Source organism: Oncorhynchus keta, chromosome 2 (assembly GCF_023373465.1).
Source record: "Oncorhynchus keta strain PuntledgeMale-10-30-2019 chromosome 2, Oket_V2, whole genome shotgun sequence".
Classification (NCBI taxonomy): domain Eukaryota; kingdom Metazoa; phylum Chordata; class Actinopteri; order Salmoniformes; family Salmonidae; genus Oncorhynchus; species Oncorhynchus keta.
In genome coordinates this window covers 13,842,395-13,856,128 of record NC_068422.1, presented here as the reverse complement: position 1 = coordinate 13,856,128, position 13,734 = coordinate 13,842,395, and positions in this window count along the sequence as shown.

Genomic DNA, 13,734 nt, shown 5'->3' with positions numbered 1-13,734 from the left:
TAGCATTAAGCCTAGCATTCAGCAGGCAACATTTTCACAAAAAGAAGAAAAGCATTCAAATAAAATAATTTACCTTTGAAGAACTTCGGATGTTTTCAATGACGCGACTCTCAGTTAGATAGCAAATGTTCATTTCTTCCAAAAATATTATTTGTGTAAGAGAAATAGCTCCGTTTTGTTCATCACGTTTGGCTAAGAAAAAAAAATGAAAATGCAGTCAACACAACGCTGAACTTTTTTCCAAATTAGCCCCATAATATCGACAGAAACATGGCAAACGTTGTTTAGAATCAATCCTCAAGGTGTTTTTCACAATTCTATTCGATGAAAAATTATTTGTGGCAGTCGGTTTCTCATCAGAGGCAAAATACAAAAAATACTGCAGCTGGAGATTACGCAATAATTGTGACGGAGGACACCAAGCGACCACCTGGTAGATGTAGTCTCTTATGGTCAATCTTCCAATGATATGCCTACAAATACATCCCAATGCTGCAGACACCTTGGGGAAAACGTGTAAAACGTAAGCTGACTCCTAGCTCCTCCACAGCCATATAAGGAGTCATTGGCATGAGGCGGTTTCAAAAAATGCGGCACTTCCTGATTGGATTTTTATCTGGGTTTTTTCTGTAACATCAGTTCTGTGCCACTCACAGACAATATCTTTGCAGTTTTGGAAACGTCAGAGTGTTTTCTTTCCAAAGCTGTCAATTATATGCATAGTCAAGCATCTTTTCGTGACAAAATATCTTGTTTAAAACGGGAACTTTTTTCATCCAAAAATTAAAATAGCGCCCCCTAGTTATAAAAGGTTAACGGGATTGCAGCCATAACAAGTTTTAAGGCAAGGGCTGATTTCAAGGTTTTACTGCTAACCTACAAAGCATTACATGGGCTTGCTCCTACCTATCCTTCCGATTTGGTCCTGCCGTACATACCTACATGTTGTCCCTAGAATTTCTAAGCAAACAGCTGGAGGCTGGGCTTTCTCTGTTTTTATGGAATGGTCTGCCTACGCATGTGAGAGACGCAGACTCGGTCTCAACCTTTAAGTCTTTACTGAAGACTCATCTCTTCAGTAGGTCATATGATTGAGTGCAGTCTGGCCCAGGAGTGTGAAGGTGAACGGAAAGGCTCTGGAGCAATGAACCACCCTTGCTGTCTCTGCCTGGCAGGTTCCCCTCTCTCCACTGGGATTCTCTGCCCCTAACCCTATTACAGGGTCTGAGTCACTGGCTTACTGGTGCGCTTCCATGTCGTCCCTAGGAGGGATGCAATCACTTGAGTTACCCCCTTGGGTTGTGCCTTGGCGGAGATCTTTGTGGGTTATACTCGGCCTTGTCTCAGGATGGTAAGTTGTTGGTTGAAGATATCCCTCTAGTGGTGTGGGGTCTGTGCTTTGGCAAAGTGGGTGGGGTTATATCCTGCCTGTTTTGCCCTATCCGGGGGTATCATCGGATGGGGCCACAGTGTCTCCTGACCCCTCCTGTCTCAGCCTCCAGTATTTATGCTGCAGTAGTTTATGTGTCGGGGGGCTAGTGTCAGTCTGTTATATCTGGAGTATTTCTCCTGTCTTATCTGGTGTCCTGTGTGAATTTAAGTATGCTCTCTCTAATTCTCTATTTCTCTCTTTCTCTCTTTCTTTCTTTGTTTCTTTGTTTCTTTTATTCTTCTTCTTATACATTTGAACATCTTGGCCATGTTCTGTTATAATCTCCACCCGGCACAGCCAGAAGAGGACTGGCCACCCCACATATGCTCTCTCTCATTCTCTCTTTTTTTCTCTCTCTCGGAGGACCTGAGCCCTAGGACCATGCCTCAGGACTACCTGGCATGATGACTCCTTGCTGTCCCCAGTCCACCTGACCGTGCTGCTGCTCCAGTTTCAACTGTTTCTGCCCGGTCATTTTTGAACATTTGAACATCTTGGCCATGTTCTGTTATAATCTCCACCCGGCAAAGCCAGAAGAGGACTGACCACCCCTCATAGCCTGGTTTCTCTTTAGGTTTCTTCCTAGGTTTTGGCCTTTCTAGGGAGTTTTTCCTAGCCACCGTGTTTCTACACCTGCATTGCTTGCTGTTTGGGGTTTTAGGCTGGGTTTCTGTACAGCACTAGGGCTATATAAATAGATTTGACTTGATTTGTTTGGAACACAGGAGTGATGGTTGCTGATAATGAGCCACTGTATGCCTATGTAGCTATTCCCCCCAAAATCAGCCATTTCCAGCTACAATAGTCATTTACAACATTAAAAATGTCAATAACAATAACCAAAAAAGTTTTAAACAAATCAAAATCTATTTTATATTTGTCACGTTCTGACCTTAATTTCCTTTGTTTTGTCTTTATTTAGTATGATCAGGGCGTGAGTTGGGGTGGGCAGTCTATGTTTGTCTTTCTATGTTTGGTTTCTGTTTCGGCCTAGTATGGTTCTCAATCAGACGCAGGTGTCGTTAGTTGTCTCTGATTGAGAATCATACTTAGGTAGCCTGTTGGTTTGTGGGTGTTTGTTTCTGTGTGTGTTTGTCGCCACACGGTACTGTTTCGGTTGTTGTAGATTTCACTTTATTGTTTTTGTTCGAGTGGTCATTTGTCTGTAATAAAAACATTATGGACACTTACCACGCTGTATCTTGGTCCGATCCTTACTCCTCTTCAGACGAAGCGGAGATCTGCCGTTACAATATTTGAGATTCTTCAAAGTAGCCACTCTTTGCCTTGATGACAGCTTTGCACACTCTTGGCATTCTCTCAACCATCTTCATGAGGTAGTCACCTGGAGTGCATTTCAAATAACAGATGCGCCTTGTTAAAAGTTTATTTGTGGAATTTCTTTCCTTCTTAATTCGTTTGAGATAGTAAGTTGAGTTGTGACAAGGTAGGGGTGGTATACAGAAGATAGCCCTATTTGGTAAAAGACAAGTCCCTATTATGGCAAGAACAGCTCAAATAAGCAAAGAGAAATGACAGACCATCATTACTTTAAGACATGAAGTTCAGTCGATATGGAAAATTTCAAGAACTTTGAATGTTTCTTCAAGTGCAGTTGCAAAAACCATCAAACGCTATGATGAAACTGGCTCTCATGAGGACCGCCACACTGCTGCAGAGGATAAGTTGTAATGCCTCATCCCTATAGGCTGTCGCATTGTTGTCGGTGATCAGGCCTACTACTGTTGTGTCATTAGCACACACCCCTGAGGGGCCCCCAAGTTTATTAGAGTTATCTGCACCTCAGATTGCAGCCCAAATAAATGCTTCACAGAGTTCAAGTCATAGACACATCCCAACATTAACTGTTCAGAGGAGACTGTGTGAATCAGGCCTTCATGGTCAAATTGCTGCAAAGAAACCGCTACTAAAGCACACCAATAAGAATAAGAGATTTGCTTGGGCCAGGAAACATGAGCAATGAACACTAGACCGGTGGAAATCTGTTCTGGTCTGATGAGTCCAATTTGGAGATGTTTGGTTTCAACCGCCCTGTCTTTGTGAGACAGATGAACGGATGATCTCTGCATGTGTTGTTCCCACTGTAAAGCATGGAGGAGGAAGTGTGATGGTTTGGGTGTGCTTTGCTGAATTCAAGGCACACTTAACCAGCATGGCTACCACAACATTCTGCAGCAAAACGCCATCCCATTTGGTTTGCTCTTTGTGGAACTATCATTTGTTTTTCAACAGGACAATGACCCAACACACCTCCAGGCTGTCTAAGGGCTATTTGACCAAAAAGGAGAGTGATGGAGTGCTGCATCAGATGAACTGGCCTCCACAATCAACCGACCTCAACCCAATTGAGATGGTTTGGGATGAGTTGGACCGCAGAGTGAAGGAAAAGTAGCCAAAAAGGTATTATCAAATGTGGGAACTCCTCCAAGACTGTTGGAAAAGCATTCCAGGAGAAGCTGGTTGAGAGAATGCCAAGAGTTTGTAAAGCTATCATCATAGCAAAGGGTGGCTACTTTGAAAAACCTAAAATATAAAATATATTTTGATTTGTTTAATACTTTTTTGGTTACTACATGATTCCATGTGTTATTTCATAGTTTTGATGTTTTCACTGCTATTCTACAATGTAGAAAATGATAAAAATAAAGAAAAACCCTTGAATGAGTAAATGTGTCCTAACTTTTGACTGGGGTGGGGTCCTAACCCACCCGACCGGGGTGGGGTCCATTGCTCATCAGTCATCATAATAAAAACTGCAAACATTTGACTCCACCCTATGGCTAAATGTGTAGGATTACAGGAAATTAGCTGTAAAACTGCTAATTTATTTCTCCGCCCCATGGCAAAATGTTTAGAATTTGCTCACAAGGTGTATGTGTGGGGATGGTGTGGGGGTATGGATGTGGGTACGAATACCCACAAGCCACTTGCGGCCCCTCATGATGAGATTTTTTGTGGCCCTCACCCCATCAAAGTTAGTCATCCCTAATATACTATATCTTTAGAAATCTTCCATTATTAGACACAGGTGTTTCTCAGCTCAGCCTTACCTGACGTCATCCTGTCCCTGTAGCTTTCTTGAACACCTCGGCCTGAGTGGTGTGAGCTGTCCCTAAGGATCACAAGAGTGTCTCAGTGCACCTGGATACCATATGGCCCATCAGTGACCTCTCACCCTGTCCTCTCACCCAGGAAATGAGCCACTGTGGGCCAGGCTCGGACAAAATTACTCCAGGTCCATCTACCCTCTGTTCACAGGAGCATGAATAAAAACATGAATGAATAGCTGAAGGGTGAGAATAGGTCATAGGAAACACTAATAGTGTTAAAAAGTATTGTGAAAACCCCATATTCAGTGACAGACTACATAAACTGTTCATTGTTGTGTCATTTGGCTCATTTGGCTCATTGCTGTGTTATTTGGCTCGTTGTTGTGTTATTTTGCTCATTGCTGTGTTATTTGGCTCGTTGTTGTGTTATTTGGCTCGTTGTTGTGTTATTTGGCTCGTTGTTGTGTTATTTGGCTCGTTGTTGTGTTATTTGGCTCATTGCTGTGTTGTTTGGCTCATTGTTGTGTTATTTTGTTCATTGTTGTATCACAGCTCATTGCTGTGTTGTTTGGCTCATTGTTGTGTTATTTTGCTCATTGCTGTGTTGTTTGGCTCATTGTTGTGTTATTTGGCTCATTGTTGTGTTATTTGGCTCATTGTTGTGTTGTTTGGCTCATTGTTGTGTTATTTGGCTCATTGTTGTGTTATTTGGCTCATTGTTGTGTTGTTTGGCTCATTGTTGTGTTATTTTGCTCATTGCTGTGTTGTTTGGCTCATTGTTGTGTTATTTGGCTCATTGTTGTGTTATTTGGCTCATTGCTGTGTTGTTTGGCGCATTGTTGTGTTATTTTGTTCATTGTTGTGTTATTTGGCTCATTGCTGTGTTGTTTGGCTCATTGTTGTGTTATTTTGCTCATTGTTGTATTATTTGGCTCATTGCTGTGTTGTTTGGCTCATTGCTGTGTTGTTTGGCTCATTGCTGTGTTGTTTGGCTCATTGCTGTGTTGTTTGGCTCATTGCTGTGTTGTTTGGCTCATTGTTGTGTTATTTTGCTCATTGTTGTATTATTTGGCTCATTGCTGTGTTGTTTGGCTCATTGCTGTGTTGTTTGGCTCATTGCTGTGTTGTTTGGCTCATTGCTGTGTTATTTTGTTCATTGTTGTATTATTTGGCTCGGCTGATCAGGAGGGAAAGGTAAAGTCTATGGTGGGATGAAACTCAGGTCTCCTTTGTTCCTGATTGAATGGAAAACCCAGGATCCACTCTACTGCTGCTGTTTTATAGCCAATAGCGCTGGCAGCATGCTGTAATTAGTGCTTTGGAAATCTGGCAGTCTCCTGCCTGCAAAGGTAAGGGCCGTGTTTGATTTCTCATGAATCGCCGGTTCATTTGAAGGTTAAAGCAATGTCTATGGCCACACAGTATATGGTTTGATTGTAGCTGGCAGCGACCAGCAGTTGCAAAGCCAAGGACACATTAACTGAGTGGCGTGGACTCAGTGAACCTGAAGAGGAGAGGAAGAGAGGAGAGACGTGGATAGTGAGACAATCTTTTGGGGGACAAATAGGACAGAAACATAGGAAGATAAACAGAAAAGAGACAGGCAGCATGCAGCGTTTACAGACGTTGTGTACTCATCTTTTTATTGCCACGTAAGAAAGTTGAATACAGAACAGTGATAATATACTGCAGATGGAAAATTAATGTAATTCTTTAAATTGTTCAACATCAAATCAATTGCACAAAAAAATATAGAAAAAAGAGAAGAACCACCAGTCAATCTATAAACTAAACAACTCCAGTCAATACATAAACTAAACAACTCCAATCAATCCATAAACTAAACAACTCCAGTCAATCCATAAACTAAACAACTCCAGTCAATCCATAAACTAAACAACTCCAATCAATCCAAAACTAAACAACTCAAGTCAATACATAAACTAAACAACTCCAATCGATACATAAACTAAACAACTCCAGTCAATCCATAAACTAAACAACTCCAATCAATCCAAAACTAAACAACTCCAGTCAATACATAAACTAAACAACTCCAATCAATACATAAACTAAACAACTCCAGTCAATACATAAACTAAACAACTCCAGTCAATCCATAAACTAAACAACTCCAGTCAATCTATAAACTAAACAACTCCAGTCAATCCATAAACTAAACAACTCCAGTCAATCCATAAACTAAACAACTCCAATCAATCCATAAACTAAACAACTCCAGTCAATCCATAAACTAAACAACTCCAGTCAATCCATAAACTAAACAACTCCAATCAATCCATAAACTAAACAACTCCAGTCAATCCATAAACTAAACAACTCCAGTCAATCTATAAACGAAACAACTCCAGTCAATCTATAAACTAAACAGCTCCAGTCAGTCCATAAACTAAACAACTCCAGTCAATCCATAAACTAAACAACTCCAGTCAATTTATAAACTAAACAACTCCAGTCAATCTATAAACTAAACAACTCCAGTCAATCCATAAACTACACAACTCCAGTCAATCTATAAACTAAACAGCTCCAGTCAATCCATAAACTAAACAACTCCAGTCAATTTATAAACTAAACAACTCCAGTCAATCTATAAACTAAACAACTCCAGTCAATCCATAAACTAAACAACTCCAATCAATCCATAAACTAAACAGCTCCAGTCAATCCATAAACTAAACAGTTCCAGACAATCTATAAACTAAACAACTCCAGTCAATCTATAAACTAAACAACTCCAGTCAATCCATAAACTAAACAACTCCAGTCAATCCATAAACTAAACAGCTCCAGTCAATCTATAAACTAAACAGCTCCAGTCAATCCATAAACTAAACAACTCCAGTCAATCTATAAACTAAACAGCTCCAGTCAATCCATAAACTAAACAACTCCAGTCAATTTATAAACTAAACAACTCCAGTCAATCTATAAACTAAACAACTGCAGTCAATCCATAAACTAAACAACTCCAGGCAATCTATAAACTAAACAGCTCCAGTGAATCTATAAACTAAACAGCTCCAGTCAATCTATAAACTAAACAACTCCAGTCAATCTATAAACTAAACAGCTCCAGTCAATCTATAAACTAAACAGCTCCAGTCAATCTATAAACTAAACAGCTCCAGTCAATCTATAAACTAAACAACTCCAGTCAATCTATAAACTAAACAGCTCCAGTCAATCTATAAACTAAACAACTCCAGTCAATCCATAAACTAAACAACTCCAGTCAATCTATAAACTAAACAGCTCCAGTCAATCCATAAACTAAACAACTCCAGTCAATCCATAAACTAAACAACTCCAGTCAATCTATAAACTAAACAACTCCAGTCAATCTATAAACTAAACAACTCCAGTCAATCCATAAACTAAACAACTCCAATCAATACATAAACTAAACAACTCCAGTCAATCTATAAACTAAACAACTCCAGTCAATCTATAAACTAAACAACTCCAGTCAATCTATAAACTAAACAACTCCAGTCAATCCATAAACTAAACAACTCCAGTCAATCTATAAACTAAACAACTCCAGTCAATCCATAAACTAAACAACTCCAATCAATACATAAACTAAACAACTCCAGTCAATCCAAAAACTAAACAACTCCAGTCAATACATAAACTAAACAACTCCAATCAATCCATAAACTAAACAACTCCAGTCAATCCATAAACTAAACAACTCCAGTCAATCCATAAACTAAACAACTCCAATCAATCCAAAACTAAACAACTCAAGTCAATACATAAACTAAACAACTCCAATCGATACATAAACTAAACAACTCCAGTCAATCCATAAACTAAACAACTCCAATCAATCCAAAACTAAACAACTCCAGTCAATACATAAACTAAACAACTCCAATCAATACATAAACTAAACAACTCCAGTCAATACATAAACTAAACAACTCCAGTCAATCCATAAACTAAACAACTCCAGTCAATCTATAAACTAAACAACTCCAGTCAATCCATAAACTAAACAACTCCAGTCAATCCATAAACTAAACAACTCCAATCAATCCATAAACTAAACAACTCCAGTCAATCCATAAACTAAACAACTCCAGTCAATCCATAAACTAAACAACTCCAATCAATCCATAAACTAAACAACTCCAGTCAATCCATAAACTAAACAACTCCAGTCAATCTATAAACGAAACAACTCCAGTCAATCTATAAACTAAACAGCTCCAGTCAGTCCATAAACTAAACAACTCCAGTCAATCCATAAACTAAACAACTCCAGTCAATTTATAAACTAAACAACTCCAGTCAATCTATAAACTAAACAACTCCAGTCAATCCATAAACTACACAACTCCAGTCAATCTATAAACTAAACAGCTCCAGTCAATCCATAAACTAAACAACTCCAGTCAATTTATAAACTAAACAACTCCAGTCAATCTATAAACTAAACAACTCCAGTCAATCCATAAACTAAACAACTCCAATCAATCCATAAACTAAACAGCTCCAGTCAATCCATAAACTAAACAGTTCCAGACAATCTATAAACTAAACAACTCCAGTCAATCTATAAACTAAACAACTCCAGTCAATCCATAAACTAAACAACTCCAGTCAATCCATAAACTAAACAGCTCCAGTCAATCTATAAACTAAACAGCTCCAGTCAATCCATAAACTAAACAACTCCAGTCAATCTATAAACTAAACAACTCCAGTCAATCTATAAACTAAACAGCTCCAGTCAATCCATAAACTAAACAACTCCAGTCAATTTATAAACTAAACAACTCCAGTCAATCTATAAACTAAACAACTGCAGTCAATCCATAAACTAAACAACTCCAGTCAATCTATAAACTAAACAACTCCAGTCAATCTATAAACTAAACAGCTCCAGTCAATCTATAAACTAAACAGCTCCAGTCAATCTATAAACTAAACAGCTCCAGTCAATCTATAAACTAAACAACTCCAGTCAATCTATAAACTAAACAGCTCCAGTCAATCTATAAACTAAACAACTCCAGTCAATCCATAAACTAAACAACTCCAGTCAATCTATAAACTAAACAGCTCCAGTCAATCCATAAACTAAACAACTCCAGTCAATCCATAAACTAAACAACTCCAGTCAATCTATAAACTAAACAACTCCAGTCAATCTATAAACTAAACAACTCCAGTCAATCCATAAACTAAACAACTCCAATCAATACATAAACTAAACAACTCCAGTCAATCTATAAACTAAACAACTCCAGTCAATCTATAAACTAAACAACTCCAGTCAATCTATAAACTAAACAACTCCAGTCAATCCATAAACTAAACAACTCCAGTCAATCTATAAACTAAACAACTCCAGTCAATCCATAAACTAAACAACTCCAATCAATACATAAACTAAACAACTCCAGTCAATCCAAAAACTAAACAACTCCAGTCAATCCATAAACTAAACAACTCCAGTCAATCCATAAACTAAACAACTCCAATCAATACATAAACTAAACAACTCCAGTCAATCCATAAACTAAACAACTCCAGTCAATCCATAAACTAAACAACTCCAGTCAATCTATAAACTAAACAACTCCAGTCAATCCAAAAACTAAACAACTCCAATCAATACATAAACTAAACAACTCCAGTCAATCCATAAACTAAACAACTCCAGTCAATCCATAAACTAAACAACTCCAGTCAATCCATAAACTAAACAACTCCAGTCAATCTATAAACTAAACAACTCCAGTCAATCCATAAACTAAACAACTCCAGTCAATCTATAAACTAAACAGTTCCAGTCAATCCAAAAACTAAACAACTCCAGTCAATCCATAAACTAAACAACTCCAATCGATCCATAAACTAAACAACTCCAGTCGATCCATAAACTAAACAACTCCAGTCAATACATAAACTAAACAACTCCAGTCAATCTATAAACTAAACAGTTCCAGTCAATCCAAAAACTAAACAACTCCAGTCAATCCATAAACTAAACAACTCCAATCGATCCATAACCTGAACAACTCCAGTCAATCCATAAACTCAACAACTCCGGTCAATCTATAAACTAAACAGTTCCAGTCAATCCAAAAACTAAACAACTCCAGTCAGTCCATAACCTGAACAACTCCAGTCAATACATAAACTAAACAACTCCAGTCAATACATAAACTAAACAACTCCAGTCAATCTATAAACTAAACAGTTCCAGTCAATCCAAAAACTAAACAACTCCAGTCAATCCATAAACTAAACAACTCCAATCGATCCATAACCTGAACAACTCCAGTCAATCCATAAACTCAACAACTCCGGTCAATCTATAAACTAAACAGTTCCAGTCAATCCAAAAACTAAACAAGACAAATTCATAGCAACACAATGTAATATATTATCAGACAAAACTTTGCTATATATTTTTATATTTCTACATCTATATATAATGAACTAGTACCCATAAATACAGGTATCCAATAACTGAATCTCACAAATCATATGTCATGACCGAAAACAGTGGGACAACACTGTATTCTTATAGCTACTTCACAAACAAGAGTAGGGGATAGGGTCTACAATCAAATATGTTTGACTAATAATCACTCATACTATGCAGTGTTCAGTCAAATGTATAAATATACACATAATTAGTTGGACATCATTTTTATGATTGCATGATTACACTTCAGCTGATCTAATCAATGGACAAATCAACATTAGTATTTTAGAAAGCATATTTATCCCTCCATGGGAACTGTATCCATTGGCCCTTGATAGAGTTCAACCCCCAGAAAAAGAACACACACAGATTGTATGGGTTTGATACCCTTCCATTGATTCTGATATCAGATAAGAACTTGTATTAAAACACACCTTAATCAGATGGAAGAGAAACTGCAGATGTTTGATATCTTCACCCTCGTCATGTGTATGTACAAGATTTAGTTTTGTTTTTAATAGAAGGTCCAATAACACAAAATCAACAGGGTGACATAGTAGACAAAAACATGATTCAATATTCCATAGTTTCAATGACAGGGTGGAACTGGAATTAACTGGAATGTATTTAACTCACTTCCTCAGGGGAACCAAACAGCGTAAAATGTGTTCTAGAAGTCAGACCTGCAGAAACCCTTTAATATCAGACCAATGTATGTTTTTCTTTTTTTACTTCATAAGAACTCTGACAATAACCGTTTGCTTGATAAATATAATTATGTTTCTCTGTCATATAGAATGGTTTGACAATAATTGCTAACATCCCCGCCTGGTATGATTATTCACAGATAAACTATAGTTGTGTGAACAAGAGCAATACATAAGGAGATACACTTCCCATTTCTGAGTATAAGACCTGGATTCAACACCTATCGCTGAAGTTCCGTGTTGTAGCCCAATTGACATTTAAAGGCAATGGTCTCGCGTTAGCAGAGACTGCATTCATGGAAAACACTGCATATGTCGGCTCAATTGGAAATTACTTAAACATTTCTAGCGCCAAACACTGCTGAGCTTCGGCGATACAAATTGAATCCAGCCCTAAGCCTTCGTTATGTTTTAGGCTGGGTCGATGTAGCCGCCTATACAAACTGTACAACCAAAGCATACAAACATAACTTTATAATCAGATCAGGTTTAATCTCATCAGGTTTGTATAACTTATCGATTGAATGGGAAAGTCCTCATCCCCCTATACAGTGTTTCCAAGATTAGCTTTTGATTTTCTCCCCGTTACAGCAGGCAGCTTTCACCAGTTCTCTCTCTCTCTCTCTCTCTCTCTCTCTCTCTCTCTCTCTCTCTCTCTCTCTCTCTCTCTCTCTCTCTCTCTCTCTCTCTCTCTCTCTCATGACAGTCATCTGAGAGATGTAGGCTCTCTCTCTCCCTCCCTACCCTTCTTGTTCTCTCTCCCTCCTCTCTCCCTCTCTCTCGCAGTCCCTCTCCCCCTAATTCTTTCCATCCCTCTCTCTAGATTCCTTTCAGTCATTTCCTCTCTGGAATGATAAGTGACAGTGCTACACGCGTCACACTGCTTGCATAGCGAGTACCACCTCCCGCGATTCAGCTCATACATGGTTCTCACTCGGGACCTCTGCTTTGCTGACACACGTGACCGCCTTCCTTGACAACATTCCAACTGGTTGAGCCACCCAAAGGTACCAAGTGGATATCTCCATCCACAACATTTCAAGCTAGCTGTGGAGTGAGCTTACGGTACGTTCTTAACTCTGTTGCACCAGATTGTAATTATATGTGTAAATAAAATCAAACCAGAAGAGTTAAGTTCGCCAGAGAATGAGAGGAGAATGGTAATTTAGCTGTAGTGTAGTTTAACAAGAAAAGGCTTGAGATTTGATCTGATATACTGTACATTATATATATATAACAAAAATCGAATATATTATACACACAAAAATGTCCAGGTTTGTCAGACAGTTCCTTAATGTAGCTTCTTTGAGTGAAAATCGATATTGTGCAGTTTTCCTCAATTGCTCCCTCAATCAGGGGTAGTTAATGTTGTGAAACCCCCTGTAACAGGATGTTGTTGTTATTAATGAGCAACACAATACTACACAATACTAAACCATATTCATCCAGGCAGTTAATACAAGACTTCAGCTGCATGCCTGGCTGCCCTGATTGAATCTGCCAACCGGATCCTTCGATCCATTTGCCCACGTGAGGCAAGAGCAGGGCCAGGGAACCAGAGGGTCTGATTCTACTAATTAGGCCACTCACACTTTCCAGTCTTAATTTTGCTCCTTTCAGCCGAGCAGAAAACGTAGATTTTTGTCAGAAGGTTAATCAGGAACTAGGCTGGGTAGGTAGGAGCTGGCTGGCTCGGTGCTCTGCTAATTTCAGATACCTGGTTTTAGAGGGGAAGAAAGGGTCAGATAGGAAGACGGAGAATTAGGCTCCATTCCAATATTCGAACTGGCACACTATGTAACGGCGTTCGTCTGTTGAAGGAGAAGCGGACCAAAATGCAGCGTGGTGGTTACTCATGTTCTTTAATGAAGAATCGACGATACATGAAATAACTATATATAAACAAAAACAACAAACGAAACGCGAAAACCTATACAGCCTATTTTTTTTATAAAAAATAATTTATTATCTTCAATACCATTCATTCTTTACAACTCATAATTTTCATACATACTCAAATAATGGTATTTTAATTAAACTAATTTAACTAAACAT